The sequence below is a fragment of the Bos grunniens genome, chromosome X, assembly GCF_055505025.1.
Source record: "Bos grunniens cultivar Pamir isolate PY7600 chromosome X, Bosgru_T2T1.0, whole genome shotgun sequence".
NCBI lineage: Eukaryota > Metazoa > Chordata > Mammalia > Artiodactyla > Bovidae > Bos > Bos grunniens.
Window position 1 is genome coordinate 79,796,236 of NC_141194.1, and position 15,667 is coordinate 79,811,902.

Below are 15,667 nucleotides of genomic sequence, written 5' to 3' on the forward strand. Positions count from 1 at the left end.
TATATAGGTCTTTTGTTTCTTTAGATAGATTTATTCCTAAGTATTTTATTCTTTTCGTTGCAATGATGAATGGAATTGTTTCCTTAATTTCTATTTATGTTTTCTCATTGTTAGCGTATAGGAATGCAAGGGATTTCTGTGTGTCAATTATATATCCTGCAACTTTACTATATTTGTTGGTTAGCTCTAGTAATTTTCTGGTGGAGTCATTAGGGTTTTCTATGCAGAGGATCATATCATCTGCAAATAGTGAGAGTTTTGCTTCTTTTTCAATCTGGATTCCTTTGATTTCTTTTTCTTCTCTGATTGCTCTGGCTAAAACTTCCAAGACTATGTTGAATAGTAATGGTGAAAGTTGGCATCTTTGTCTTGTTCCTGACTTTAGGGGAAATGCTTTCAATTTTTCACCATTGAGGATAACGTATACTGTGGGTTTATCATATATGGCTTTTATTATGTTGAGGTATGTTTCTTCTAAGCCTGCTTTCTGGAGGGTTTTTATCATAAATGGATGTTGAATTTTGTCAAAGGCTTTCTCTGCATCTATTGAGATAATCATATGGATTTTATTTTTCAATTTGTTAATGTGATGTATCACATTGATTGATTTGCAAATATTGAAGAATCCTTGCATCCATGGGATAAAAGCCCACTTGGTCATAATGTATCATCTTTTTAATATGTTGTTGGATTCTGTTTGCTAGAATTTTGTTAAGGATTTTTGCGTCTATGTTCATCATTGATATTGGTCTGTAGTTTTCTTTGTGGCATCTTTGTCATGTGTTGGTATTAGGGTGATGGTAGCCTCAAGGAATGAGTTTGGAAGTTTACCTTCCTCTGAAATTTTCTGGAGGAGTTTGAGTAGGATACCTCTTTCTTCTTGGTTCTGTTTTTGAAAGTTATACTTTTTAAAGAATTTGTCCACTTCTTCCAAGTTGTCCATTTTATTGGCATATAATTGCTGATAGTAGTCTGTTATGATCCTTTGTATTTCTGTGTTGTCTGTTGTGATTTCTCCATTTTCATTTTTAATTTTGTTGATTTGATTCTTCTCCCCTTTTTTCTTGATGAGTCTGGCTAATGGTTTGTCTATTTTATTTATCTTCTCAAAGAACCAGCTTTTGGTTTTGTTGATTTTTGCTATGTTCTCTTTTGTTTCTTTTGCACTTATTTCTACCCTAATTTTCATAATTTCTTTCCTACTACTAATGCTGTGGTGCTTCATTTCTTCTTTTCTAGTTGCTTTAGGTGGATAGTTACCTTATTTATTTGATTTTTCTCCTGTTTTTTGAGGTAGGCTTGTATTGCTATGAACCTTCCCCTTAGCACTGCTTTTAGTGAATCCCATAGGTGTTGTGGTTTTTCCAGTCGTCATGTATGGATGCGAGAGTTGGACTGTGAAGAAAGCTGAGTGCTGAAGAATTGATGCTTTTGAACTGTGGGGTTGGAGAAGACTTTTTTTTTAATTTAATTTTATTTTTTAACTTTACAACATTGTATTGGTTTTGCCATATATCAACATGAATACACCACAGGTATACACGTGTTCCCCATCCTGAACCCTCCTCCTTCCTCCCTCCCTGTACCATCCCTCTGGGTTGTCCCAGTGCACCAGCCCAAAGCTTGAGAGTCCCTTGGACTGCAAGGAGATCCAACCAGTCCATTCTAAAGGAGATCAGCGCTGGGTGTTCTTTGGAAGGAATGATGCTAAAGCTGAAACTCCAGTACTTTGGCCACCTCATGAGAAGAGTTGACTCATTGGAAAAGACTGATGCTGGGAGGGATTGGGGGCAGGAGGAAAAGGGGACGACACAGGATGAGATGGCTGGATGGCATCACCGACTCGATGGATGTGAATTTGAGTGAACTCTGGGAGTTGGTGATGGACAGGAAGGCCTGGCGTGCTGCAATTCATGGGGTCTCAGGGTCGGACATGACTAAGTGACTGATCTTAATCTGAATCTGAATAGTTTTTGTGTTTTCATTTTCATTTGTTTCTATGCATATTTTGATTTCTTCTGTGATTTGTCGGTTATTCAGAAGTGTGTTGTGTAACCTTCATATGTTTGTATTTTTAATAGTTTTTTTTTTTTCCTGTAGTTGACATCTAATCTTACTGTATTGTGATCGAAAATATGCTTGAGATGATTTCAATTTTTTTGAATTTACCAAGGCTAGATTTATGGCCCAGGATGTGATCTATCCTGGAGAAGGTTCTGTGTGCACTTGAGAAAAAGTTGAAATTCGTTGGTTTAGGTTAAAATGTCCTATAGATATCAATTAGATCTAACTGGTCCATTGTATCATTTAAAGTTTGTGTTTCCTTGCTAATTTTCTCTTTAGTTGATCTATCTATAGGTGTGAGTGGGCTATTAAAGTCTCTCACTATTATTGTGTTACTGTTAATTTCCCCTTTCATACTTGTTAGCATTTGTCTTACATATTGTGGTGCTCCCATGTTGGGTGCATATATATTTATAATTGTTATATCTTCTTCTTGGACTGATCCTTTGATCACTATGTAATGTTTTACTTTGTCTCTTTTCACAGCCTTTATTTCAAAGTCTATTTTATCTGATATGAGTATTGCTACTCCTGCTTTCTTTTGGTCTCCATTTGCATGAAATATCTTTTTCCAGCCCTTCACTTTCAGTCTGTATGTCTCCCTTGTTTTGAGGTGGGTCTCTTGTAGACAACATATATAGGGGTCTTGTTTTTGTATCCATTCAGCCAGTCTTTGGTTGGGGCATTCAACCCATTTACATTTAAGGTAATTATTGATAAGTATGATCCTGTTGTCATTTACTTTGTTGTTTTGAGTTCAAGTTTATACATCTTTTCTGTGTTTCCTGTCGAGAGAAGATCCTTTAGCATTTGTTGGAGAGCTGGTTTGGTGGTGCTGAATTCTCTCAGCTTTTGTTCGTCTGTAAAGCTTTTGATTTCTCCCTCCTATTTGAATGAAATCTTTGCTGGGTACAGTAATCTGGGTTGTAGGTTTTTCTCTTTCATCACTTTAAGTGTGTCGTTCCATTCCCTTCTTGCCTGAAGAAGGTTGATTGAAAGGTCAGCGGTTATCCTTATGGGACTCCCCTTCTCAGTTATTTGTTGTTTTTCCCTTGCTGCTTTTAATATTTGTTCTTTGTGTTTGATCTTTTAAAATTTGATTAATATGTGTCTTGGCGTGTTTCCCCTTGGGTTTATCCTGTTTGGGACTCTCTGGGTTTTTTGGATTTGGGTGATTATTTCCTTCCCCATTTTAGGGAAGTTTTCAACTATTATCTTCTCAAGTATTTTCTCATGGCCGTTCTTTTTGTCTTCTTCTTCTGGGACTCCTATATTTGAATGTTGGGGCATTTAACATTGTCCAGAGGTCTCTGAGGTTGTCCTCAGTTCTTTTAATTCTTTTTTATTTTTTCCTCTCTGCTTCATTTATTTCCACCATTCTGTCTTCCACCTCACTTATCTTATCTTCTGCCTCAGTTATTCTACTGTTGGTTCCCTCCAGAGTGCTTTGGATTTCAGTTATTGCATTATTCATTATTGATTGACTCTTTTATTTCTTCTAGGTCTTTGTTAAACTTTTCTTACATCTTCTCAATCCTTGTCTCCAGACTAGTTATCTTTAACTCCATTTTGTTTTCAAGATTTTGGATGATTTTTACTATCTTTTTCAAGTCTTTTTCAATTTACTATCTTTTTCAATTCTTTTTCAAGTCAACTCCCTATCCCCTCCTCTTTTGTTTGGGTTACTGGGCTTTTATCATGTTCCTTTATCTGCTGAATATTTCCCTGCATTTTCATCTTGTTTAGGTTACTGTGTTTGAGGTGGCCTTTCCCTATGCTGGAAGTTTGTGGTTCCTTTTTATTGTGGCGGTTGCTCCCTATGGGTGGGGTTGGATGAGTGACTTTTCCAGGTTTCCTGGTTAGGGAAGCTTGCATCGGTGTTCTGGTGGGTGGGGCTGGATCTCTTCTCTCAGGAGTGCAATCAAGTGTCCAGTAGTGAATTTTGAAGTGTCTATGAGTTTGCTGTGACTTTTGGCCGCCTGTATTTCAATGTTCATGGCTATGTTCCTGTGTTGTTGGCGAATTAGCTTGGTATGTCTTGCTCTGAAACTTGTTGGCTCTTGGGTGGAGCTTGGTTTTGGTGTAGGTATGGAGGCTTTTGGATGAGCTCTTGTCGATTAATATTCCCTAGAGTCAGGAGTTTTATGCTGTTCTCAAATTTTGGATTTAAGCCTCCTGCCTCTGGTTTTCAGTCTTATTCTTACAGTAGCCTCAAGACTTCTCCATCTGTACAGCACTGATGACAACACACTTATGTTACTGGTGAAAAGATTCTCCACAGTGAGGGACACCCAGAGAGGTTCACAGAGTTACATGGAGAGAAGAGGAGGGAGGAGGGAGATAGAGGTGACCAGGAGGAGAAGAGGCGGAATCAAATGGGGAGAGAGCAGTCTAGCCAGTAATCAATTCCCTATGTGCTCTCTACAGTCTGGAACACTCAGAGAGGTTCATGGAGTTCCATAGATAAGAGAAGAGGAAGGAAGGAGATAGAGGTGACCAGGAGGAGAGGAAAGGGAATCAAAAGGAGAGAGACCAATCTTGCCAGTGTTCAGTTCTCTAAGTGTTCTCCAAAGCCTGGAACACCCAAAGAGATTCACAGAGTTGGGTAGAGAAGAGAAGGGGGAGGGAAGAGATAGAGGTGACCTGGGGGAGAAAAAGGAGAGTCAAAAGGGGAGAGAGCAATCAAGCCAGTAATCACACTGATAAGTAAAAATGGGTACTGAAGATTGGATTCTTAAATGTAAAAATTGATAACAAATACCAAAAAGCAAAAATTAAAAATTTAGAGTAGAGGTTAAACTCTCAAAAATACAATATTAAAAAAAATTGCAAAAGTTATTAAAAAATATATGAAATTTGCTTTAAAAATAGGGTCTTTTTTTGCAAGGTAATAGTAGGTTTTAAAAAGGAAAATTAAAGGAGCAATAAAGAACTTAAAAATTAAAAAAATTAAAAATTAAAAAATGATAATAGTAAAATATATCTAGAAATTTCTCTGGAGCTGTTGAGGGCAGTATTGAGTCAGTTCAGTTTCACATAGTTCCTTGTTCCAGCTAATACGTCTTCTCAAGGTCTATAGGTCGCTTCCAATGTAGTCAATGCTAACTATAGGGTTTTAATCTTTTGCACCTGTCACTTCCAAAGTGGTTCCCTCTTCTTTGTTTATTTCAACTTCCTCTGTTTGCAAGTCTCTTCAGTATGTAACTTCCGCCCTGACACAAGGGATTGAAGGTGGTCATTTATTTAGGCTCACTTGTTCAATTGTGGTGCAGGGAGCGGGGAACACTACAAACAAATATCACTGGCATGTGTGGGGAGTGCTTGCAGCGCCTGAGCCACATTGGGTTTGCCCCTGATCAGGTGTGTGTGCTTTCCTGGTCTACACTGCTCAGGCTCCAGGTTGCTCTGCAAGGGAACTGTCTAAAGAGGGCCCTGGGTTGGGTGCACTTCCCAGGTCTAAGCCGCTCAGGTTCAGGTTCCCGGGTACTCCATACAGGCACAGACTTGGTTGGGCCTGCGTTTTGTGCCCTTCCAAGGTCCGAGCAGCTCAGGCGACCAGATGCTTGGTGAGCGCTCTCTACCTGTGTGGGGCAGTGCATCCTATCTCCTCCCCGGTCCTGGTTGCTTGGTTTCCCAGGTGCACAGTGGGAGCACCTTCTCATATGTGCCATGTGTCTCCTGTGGGGAGCTGATCTTTGGCTGTGACCCTCCTGGCAGGTGTCAACCATCCAGGATCCCAGGAAGACTTGGTTAGCAGCTGGGAGCCTGCTCTCAGTTTGGTAGAGGATGCCATCTCTGGGGCCAAGTTTGCCCCTTGCCTTCCAGCTCAGGCTGGCGCCCGCCTGCCTCCCTGGCTCCAGTAGGGGATGGGTCAGTCCGCTGCTGGCTACCTCTCCTCTGGTATTCACTCAGTCCTTTGTTCTGTGAGCGAGCCCAGCAGTGCCTTAGGTTAGAGCTTTTTGTGGGGAAGTTCTCTTCCTCCCTCTCTTTCCTCTTCCCCCCCCCACCCTCTGGCTATCCCACAGTTTGGGTTTCTATCTCCCGTTAGCTCCCTCAGATTGCCCTCAGGGCATTCAGGCCCAGTCCTTACCCTAAGCAATGCAGCCTGTGCCTCTCTGTTCAGCCCCCAGTTGCTGGTGGTGGATGCAAGCATCTGGGCTACTTCTCTACTGGGAGTTGCAGTTAGGGGTGTAATCTTTGGGTTTTATTTATTTTTTTCCTCCAAGTTATGTTGCCCTCTGAGATTCCAAAACTCCCTACAGAGCCACCCAATTAGAGGGTTTCCTGGTGTTTGGAAACTTCTCCTCTTTTATAACTCCCTTCCAGGGATGGGTCTCTGTCCCTAACTCTTTTGTCTCTCTTTTTATCTTTTATATTTTGTCCTACCTCCTTTCAAAGACAATGGGCTGCCTTTCTGGGTGCCTGGTGTCCTCCACCAGTGTTCAGAAGTTGTTTTGTGAAAGTTGCTCAGCATTCAAATGATCTTTCAATGAATTTGTGGGTAAAAAAGTGGTCTCCCCGTCCTATTCCTCTGCCATCTTAGGACCTCCCTAAATGTTTACACTTTTAATTTGCTTCCAATCACATTTGTATCATGCCTGTCTGTAGTATTTGTCCACCTACAAACAGTATCAAGTTTGGTGCACAAAAACAAGCAAATTAATAAATAAAAAAATAAAGAATATTGTTACACATTCTTTAGCAAATTGGGATGATCATGTTCTTTGTCACAAAACACTGGAAGATGAACTGGGTTATGTTTTTATTTTGTGCTCAGAAATGTTTTGTTCATCCATAAATTCTGGACTTGAAAAAAGTTTGAGTGTAAGAGTTGGCTTGTGCATCAGGGAGAAATGCCCCACTTCTGATAGCCCTGCCGTGCTCAGTTGTTGCTGGCAACAGCCTGGGGAAAGTGTAGCCTTGATGTGACCACTTTAGTGGCTCTAAAGGTGTGGCTAATGGATGTTGTTAGTCAGCTCTGTTCCCTATACAATAAATATCCTAAATAGGAGAACTAGGTGGCCCAGCTCCATGACCATTATGGAGAGGGGACCAGGATTCTGATTTTTTTTTTTTTTTTTGCATCCCTGATAACTTTTTATCTAATGCCACATACTGTTTGTGAAAAATTGTGGAGATAAACTGAGGCTATGGGTATTATCTTCTTTCAAATATAATTTCCTTTTGTTTCTGAAGACCAAGTAGGATAAAGGTAGGGACAAATAAACTATTTTTTTTTCCACTTACATAATTGCTTGTAGTTTATTCCTTTCCTTTCCTCTTTTCTCTGTGCATTTTTTAAAAAAAATAATTTATTTTAATTGAAGACTATTTACAATATTGTGGTGGTTTTTGCCATACATTGACATGAATCAGCCATGGCTGTACATGTGTCCCACCCATCCTGAACCCCCCACCCTCCTCACTCCCCACCCCATCCCACCAGGTTTGGGTTGCCTGCTTCATACAACAAATTTGCACTGGTCATCTATTTTACATATGGTAATGTTCACGTTTCAATGCTATTCTCTCATATCGTCCTACCCTTGCCTTCTCCCACATAGTCCAAAAGTCTGTTCTTTATATCTGTGTCTCTTTTGCTACCTTGCATATTGGATCATTGTTACCATCTTTCTAAATTCCATATATATGTGTTAATATACTGTATTGGTGTTTCTCTTTCTGGCTTACTTCACTCTGTATAATAGGCTCCAGTTTCATCCACCTCATTAGAATTGACTCAAATGCATTTTTTTAATTGCTGAGTAGTATTCCATTGTGTATATCTATCACAATTTTCTTATCCATTCATCTGTAGATGGACATCTACATTGATTCTATGTCCTAGCTACTGTAAACAGTGCTGCAATGATCATTAGGGTACATTTGTCTCTTTCGATTCTGGTTTCCTCGGTGTGTGTGCCCAGCAGTGGGATTGCTGGGTCATATGGCAGTTCTATTTCCAGTTTTTTAAGGAATGACTTTTAAAGTTGTTATTCCAAAGTTTGTTATTCAAAGTGAATGTTTTGGGTACACAGTGTTTGTTCACTAACAAGTATTTGGGAACATTTGGGAGTGAGAAGAAGGGTGTTAAACAAACAAAAGAGATTGTTTTGCTAGTTCCAGAGCAGTGATGCCTTTCAAGATACTGCATTGCTCTTCAGCTGTGACTTAATTTGAATAGAATGTAATGTATTTAATAATAAGAACTTTACTTATTTTAAGAAATTGATGACCTGGAAGATTTTTTTAAAGGGTTGTAAAAGCCTGTTGTTGGTTTATTGGATGGAATTATAAAGTAAAAGGCTCTGATCTGCCCAGACTAGGAACAGATTCTGAAATGTGTAAGCTGCTTCATGAATTAACACTATAAACCTGTCAGTTGCCATGGTGTAAAGTTGATTCATTAGAAAAGACTGTGATGCTGGGAGGGATTGGGGGCAGGAGGAAAAGGGGACAACAGAGGATGAGATGGCTGGATAGCATCACTGACTCGATGGACCTGAGTTTGAGTGAACTCCAGGAGTTGGTGATGGACAGGGAGGCCTGGCATGTTGCAATTCATGGGGTCACAAAGAGTCGGATACGACTGAGCAACTGAACTGAACTGAATAGCTTAAAACCGAATTCTGTAGCTTTGATAGTACTTCAGGAAACTTGTCAATTGGATGAACTCAAGATGTTATACAGGAAACCATCTATAAAAAGAATTAGGGAATAAGATGACTACTTATGTTTTACAAGATTTGTTGAACATATTTCATAAATGTCAAGAAACAATGTTAGTACGTAATGCTGACATGGACACAAATATAATCATGTTATTTATAACTGGATGCTAAAGTGGTATTTGTTAAAAGGAGATCCTACCTGTACTTCATTCATCTGCAGTGACTAACTGGATGCTAAAGTGGTATTTGTTAAAAGGAGATCCTACCTGTACTTGATTCATCTGCAGTGACTAACTGGATGCTAAAGTGGTATTTGTTAAAAGGAGATCCTACCTGTACTTGATTCATCTGCAGTGACTTCCATTATTCATCATGTGCCTAACTTTTTTTGCACTTTTGTGGGAAATGATAGTTGACTAAAGGCAAGCATGACGAATCTGTCTGATTCAAAGTCCTTTTATATTTTAAAGTACACAAAGTCATCTTTAGCATTCTTTAAAAGCTATTCCACTGCAGGAAGTAATAATTGCCACTTATTATCTAAATCAGAATCGACTCATCAATAGTTTATAGACTGATTGTACTATTATTGAGCTATGCGTTGATCTCAAAATGTTGTTGGCCTCAGGATCTGGCAGGTTCCAGGGGTGCTAATTATGATGCTGAGTCATGGCTATACTCCATAAACTATGAATAAATATTTGTACATGTTGGATGGTCTCCTTGAAACAAGATTGCTTATTCAGGAAGCTGGGACTTTTGAGTCACATCCTGAAACCATGGATGGATTCACACCAGATTAACTGATGAAGCAGAATGATGTCCCAGGGATAATTCCTATGAGAGGAAATTGAGTTTCACTAAAGTGAGATGGAAAGACATTTATATGTTAAAAGGAGCATAGTCTTTAGAATTAGATTTGGACATAATTTTTGCTTAAATTGTATAACCTTGAATAATTTACTTAACTTTTCTGAGCCTCAAACAACTCATTTATAATATTGGGATATTGTAATAATAATAGTAACTAGCAACATTTGTGAGACTTAAATGAGTTAATCCATATCAAACATCTGTACAAAGCTTGACACCTGGTAAGAGCTTAAGAAACTATAGTCCCTATTATTATCATTTTCTAAATCCCCTGCTAACGTTGGTGCTAGAGCCCAGATCTTCTAGTCAATGTCTTCTCATGTAAGACCATATAATTTTATCATTTCACCCAAAGACAACATTTAAGCCTTTGCAATCACCTTGAGGCAGGAAAGATAGGCTGGCGCAAGGATGGGCTCCTCATGTATAGGCATTAGGCAGAAGGCAAAGCCACCTCCTTGTTTTGCACTTAATGAGACCATGATGCAGAGAAAAATGGCGTCTAGAAGGAACCCTTTGTGCATCTGAGCAAGAAACTCTGACCTTGAAAAGCATGGAACATGTGCAAATAAAAAAGCACAGGTTGCTGATGACCCTCTAGGAATTTTCACATGTGGTGCTCAACTAGAAAGGGAAAGTTTAAGGAAAACAGCTCTTAAAGAGCACACACAGTGGCTTTAGGAGACAAATGCACAGGACCAGAAGCTGGCACTGCCTGCTACACGGTGCATTCTGGGCCAAACCTCAACCTTCCCTTCAATAAATATTCCACCCCTCATGAAAAAGACCCCCACCCATTCACAGAGCTGAAAATGATATTAAAAGGAGGGTATCAACACCCTGTGGGTATTCCTCACTCAGGAGGATGCCCACACCCTTTGCATCTGCCCTGAATAAACTGCTTCTTTGTTCTCTTTGCTCCTCAGTCTCAGTGTGAGTTTGTGTGTGTGTGTGTGTGTGTGTGTGTGTGTGTTTATTTTCCCTCGGTTTCTTGTGTTCCTTACCCAGATTCTTTTGGACAAGTTGAAAAAGAGCTTGGGCTTTGGTAAAGCTTTTCCTGTATCAACTCTTCTTTTCTATTTCTCTCTATCTGATAACTCAGATTGTAAAGAATCTGCCTGTAATTCAGGAGATCCGAGTTCGATCCCTGTGTTGGGAAATTCCCTTGGAGAAGGAAATGGCAATCCACTTCAGTATTCTTACCTGGAGAATTCCATGGATAGAGGAATCTGGTGAACTTCAGTCCATGAGGTCAAAAAGAGTCATACATGGCTGAGTGACTAACACACTACTCAACCATTAGTTCTCTTCTATTTTTCCCACTTTCTTGTTCTCCTAACCCTATTCCAATTGCTTTGGCTGATATTTTTAGATATTTTAAATAATGTGAAGAGAAAGTATCAAATTTCATAACACTGATTTTTTTTCCCCTAAACGGCAATAGAAATAACGTGGCCATACTTCCCTTAAGGTGGTTTTTATAAGCCACATTAGTGACATTGCAAAACTTCATTGATCATTTTTGATAGATAACATTTGTCTTTGTAACTTAGTAATTGCCTTTTAAAAGAACCTGTGGCCATTTCAGATACTTTGGAAGAATCTTTTTTTCTTCTTTGTCAAGGTAGAGAAGGAAATTTTCTACAAAACCATATTATGTAAGTGATTGCACTATTAGCCTTACAACATATTTCTGTTCCTTACTTCTTTTACCTTTCATTTCAGTGTGGATTTTACAAGCAGTGGGATCTTTTTCAAGTCACATCACTTCTCTAAACCCCAGTCTTAATGATTGTAGATATGTGATACAAACTTTTATACCTACAGATTTGTTAAAATAATTCCATATATTTTTGTAAAGTATAAAACACTTAATAAATGCAATAAATTATTATTACTAAGACAAAGACCAATAAAGGTAGCTAATGGGTCCAAAAGGGTGGTAGAAGTTAGAGGTTAACAATAAGTGCCTTTTTATCAACTGTGCACAAGTAGATTTTGCTGAAGTAGTAGGAGGAAACGTGTGGATTTAGACCAAGTTGTTTTCAAGTTTTTTCTGAGTAATATGATGCTCAGAAGCAAACCCCTTGCAAATATATAGAACAATTTACTATTCTCTTTCACATACATTATCTCGTTTAATCTTAAATGCAAAACTGCCAGGCTGGTGTCATTACCTCCACTTTATAGATGGAAATTGAGTTATAATTTGCCTCTAAGCACATTAGTTTTCCAAATTTGCTGGCATAATGAGTGAAGCACTTTCAAAGCATCATCTTTCAGGATTTGAAAGAGCTCAACTGGAATTCCATCACCTCCAATACCTTTGTTCACAGTGAGGCTTTCTAAGGCCCACTTGACTTCACATTCCAGGATGTCTGGCTCTAGGAAAGTGATCACACCATCGTGATTATCTGGGTCGTGAAGATCTTTTTTGTACAGTTCTTCTGTGTATTCTTGCCACCTCTTCTTAATATCTTCTGCTTCTGTTAGGTCCATACCATTTCTGTCCTTTATTGTGCCCATCTTTCGTGGAATGTTCCCTTGGTATCTCTAATTTTCTTGAAGAGATCTCTAGTCTTTCCCATTCTGTTATTTTCCTCTATTTCTTTGCATTGATCACTGAGGAAGGCCTTCTTATCTTTCCTTGCTATTCTTTGGAACTCTGCATTCAGATGCTTGTATCTTTCCTTTTCTCCTTTGCTTTTCACTTCTCTTCTTTTCACAGCTATTTGTAAGGCCTCCCCAGACAGCCATTTTCCTTTTTAGCATTTCTTTTCCATGGGGATGGTCTTGATCCCTGTCTCCTGTACAATGTCACAAACCTCCGCCCATAGTTCATCAGGCACTCTATCTATCAGATCTAGTCCCTTAAATCTATTTCTCACTTCCACTGTAAAATCATAAGGGATTTGATTAGGTCATACCTTAATGGTCTAGTGATTTTCCCTACTTTCTTCAATTTAAGTCTGAATTTGGCAATAAGGAGTTCATGGTCTGAGCCACAGTCAGCTCCCGGTCTTGTTTTGCTGACTGTATAGAGCTTCTCCATCTTTGGCTGCAAAGAATATAATCAATCTGATTACGATGTTGGCCATCTGGTGATGTCCATGTGTAGTCTTCTCTTGTGTTGTTGGAAGATGGTGTTTGCTATGACCAGTGTGTTCTCTTGGCAAAACTCTATTAGCCTTTGCCCTACTTCATTCCGTACTCCAAGGCCAAATTTGCCTGTTACTGCAGGTGCTTCTTGACTTCCTACTTTTGCATTCCAGTCCCCTATAATGCAAAGGACATCTTTTTTGGGTGTTAGTCCTAAAAGGTCTTGTAGGTCTTCATAGAACTGTTCAACTTCAGCTTCTTCAGGGTTACTGGTTGGGGCATAGACTTGGATTGCTGTGATATTGAATGGTTTTCCTTGGAAACGAACAAAGGTCATTCTGTCTGGAAAAGGTCAGTTTTCATTCCAATCCCAGAGAAAGGCAATGCCAAGGAATGCTCAAACTACTGCACAATTGCACTCATCTCACACGCTACTAAAGTAATGCTCAAAATTCTCCAAACCAGGCTTCAGCAATATGTGAACAATGAACTTCCAGATGTTCAAGCTGGTTTTAGAAAAGGCAGAGGAACCAGAGATCAAATTGTCAACATCTGCTGGATCATGGAAAAAGCAAGAGAATTCCAGCAAAATATCTATTTCTGCTTTATTGACTATGCCAAAGCCTTCAACTGTGTGGATCACAATAAACTGTGGAAAATTCTGAAAGAGATGAGAATACCAGACCACCTGACCTGCCTCTTGAGAAACCTATATGCAGGTCAGGAAGCAACAGTTAGAACTGGACATGGAACAACAGACTGGTTCCAAATAGGAAAAGGCTGTATATTGTCACCCTGCTTATTTAACTTATATGCAGAGTACATCATGGGAACCACTGGGTTGGAAGAAGCACAAGCTGGAATCAAGATTGCTGGGGGAAATATCAATAACCTCAGATATGCAGATGACACCACCCTTATGGCAGAAAGTGAATAGGAACTAAAAAGCCTCTTGCTGAAAGTGAAAGAGGAGAGTGAAAAAGTTGGCTTAAAGCTCAACATTCAGAAAACGAAGATCATGGTATCTGGGCCCATCACTTCATGGCAAATAGATGGGTAAACAGTGGAAACAGTGTCAGACTTTATTTTGGGGGGCTCCAAAACCACTGCAGATGGTGATTGTAGCCATGAAATTAAAAGACGCTTACTCCTTGGAAGGAAAATTATGACCAACCTAGATAGCGTATTGAAAAACAGAGACATTACTTTGCCAACAAATGTCCATCTAGCCACGGCTATGGTATTTTCAATGGTCATGTATGGATGTGAGAGTTGGACTGTGAATAAAGCTGAGCACTGAGGAATTGATGCTTTTGAACTGTGGTGTTGGAGAAGACTCTTGAGAGTCCCTTGGACTGCAAGGAGATCCAATCATTCCATTCTAAAGGAGATCAGTTCTGGGTGTTCTTTGGAAGGACTGATGCTGAAGCTGAAACTGCAATACTTTGGCCACCTCATGTGAAGAGTTGACTCATTGCAAAAGACTCTGATGCTGGGAGGGCTTGGGTGCAGGAGGAGAAGGGGACGACAGAGGATGAGATGGCTGCATGGCATCACCGACTCGATGGACATGAGTTTGGGTGAACTCCGGGGTTGGTGATGGACAGGGAGGCCTGGCGTGCTGCAATTCATGGGGTCACAAAGAGTCGGACATGACTGAGCGACTGAACTGAACTGAGCACATTAGTGGCGGAGGCAGGGCTGAAATCCAAGTTGATATTTATACTATTTTGTTTGTATTATAACAAGTTCCTTGGCTATATATCTATTGGTTTATTCAAAGATTAGTCAGTCCTGTCAGCTTTTACAATATTGTGCTGTGATTCTAAATTTGCTTTAGATGGCTTTTAGCCCCACCTATAAACTCCCCTATCTTGTGACTTATAGAATCTGTGCCCTGGCCCCCTGGCTGTTTCAGGAATACCTGTTTTTGTTCAGTGTGGTTGATTATCAGACAGGAAGGAAAGTATTAGAGATTCAATAAATATCTCTAAGTTGGAAAGGGGGGAAAGGGGGGGGGCTATGATAATTACTTACGATAATCCATTTCTTGAGAAACAATGTTATTGGTAAGTACCTGGAGTTTCTCCAATAATGCAAGAATTGTCCCAGCCAATGCTTAGAATGAAGAGTTTATCTAGCATGGCTTTCAAGAGATGGGGAAGGGAGGCTGAAACCAGGAACTAGCTTTAGGCTTGTTTTCCCAAAGATGATTCTTAGTGGAAAACTGTCTGAGCAAAAATGTTGTGTAAAACTGAGTGGACAGAAACAAGAAGTTGTTTGCCACATTGATATTAGGTCTGGAAACTGCCTAGTGTATTGGTTATCAAGGAGTCTGACACTAGGCTCTTTAGGTTCAAATCCAAGCTTCACCATTTATGGCCTGTAGTAACTTGTAGGAAGTTGTTTAATTTCTTCTCTTCTCAATTTCTGGTCTTTAACATGGGAATAAAAATATTGCATACATCCAAGGCTGACTGAGTATTAAATGAGATTATGCATATAAAGGGCTTAGCACAGGCCAGTGCCTGAGGTGCTGGGAATGCAATCAATAGTAGGAGATATTATCATTATTTTAGATTTTATGATTCATCACTTGCACCTTGCGTCTTCAGACAAGATTTACCTGGAATAGTATTTGGCAAAAAAAAAAAAAGATGCACAATCAAAGTTTGTTGAATTATTACTCTGCTAAAAATGTCATGATGATAAAACTGTGTGGTGGGGTTGATGGTTTGGGTGGCGACTGTAGGTTGAGGAAGGTTTGCAGGGAGACTTCTGGAAAGATAGGTGCAGGATAGACTCCTTATAACAAGAAAATTTATTTAGTCAGCAGAAAGGGCTCAAGAGAGCTGTTTTTCAGTCCTAGCTCTGCTCCCAGTAAGTTGTGTAAGCTAGGATGACTCACTTTCCTCTTTGGGTATTTCCTCATTTTTAAAAATAAAATGACCAGATAAGTG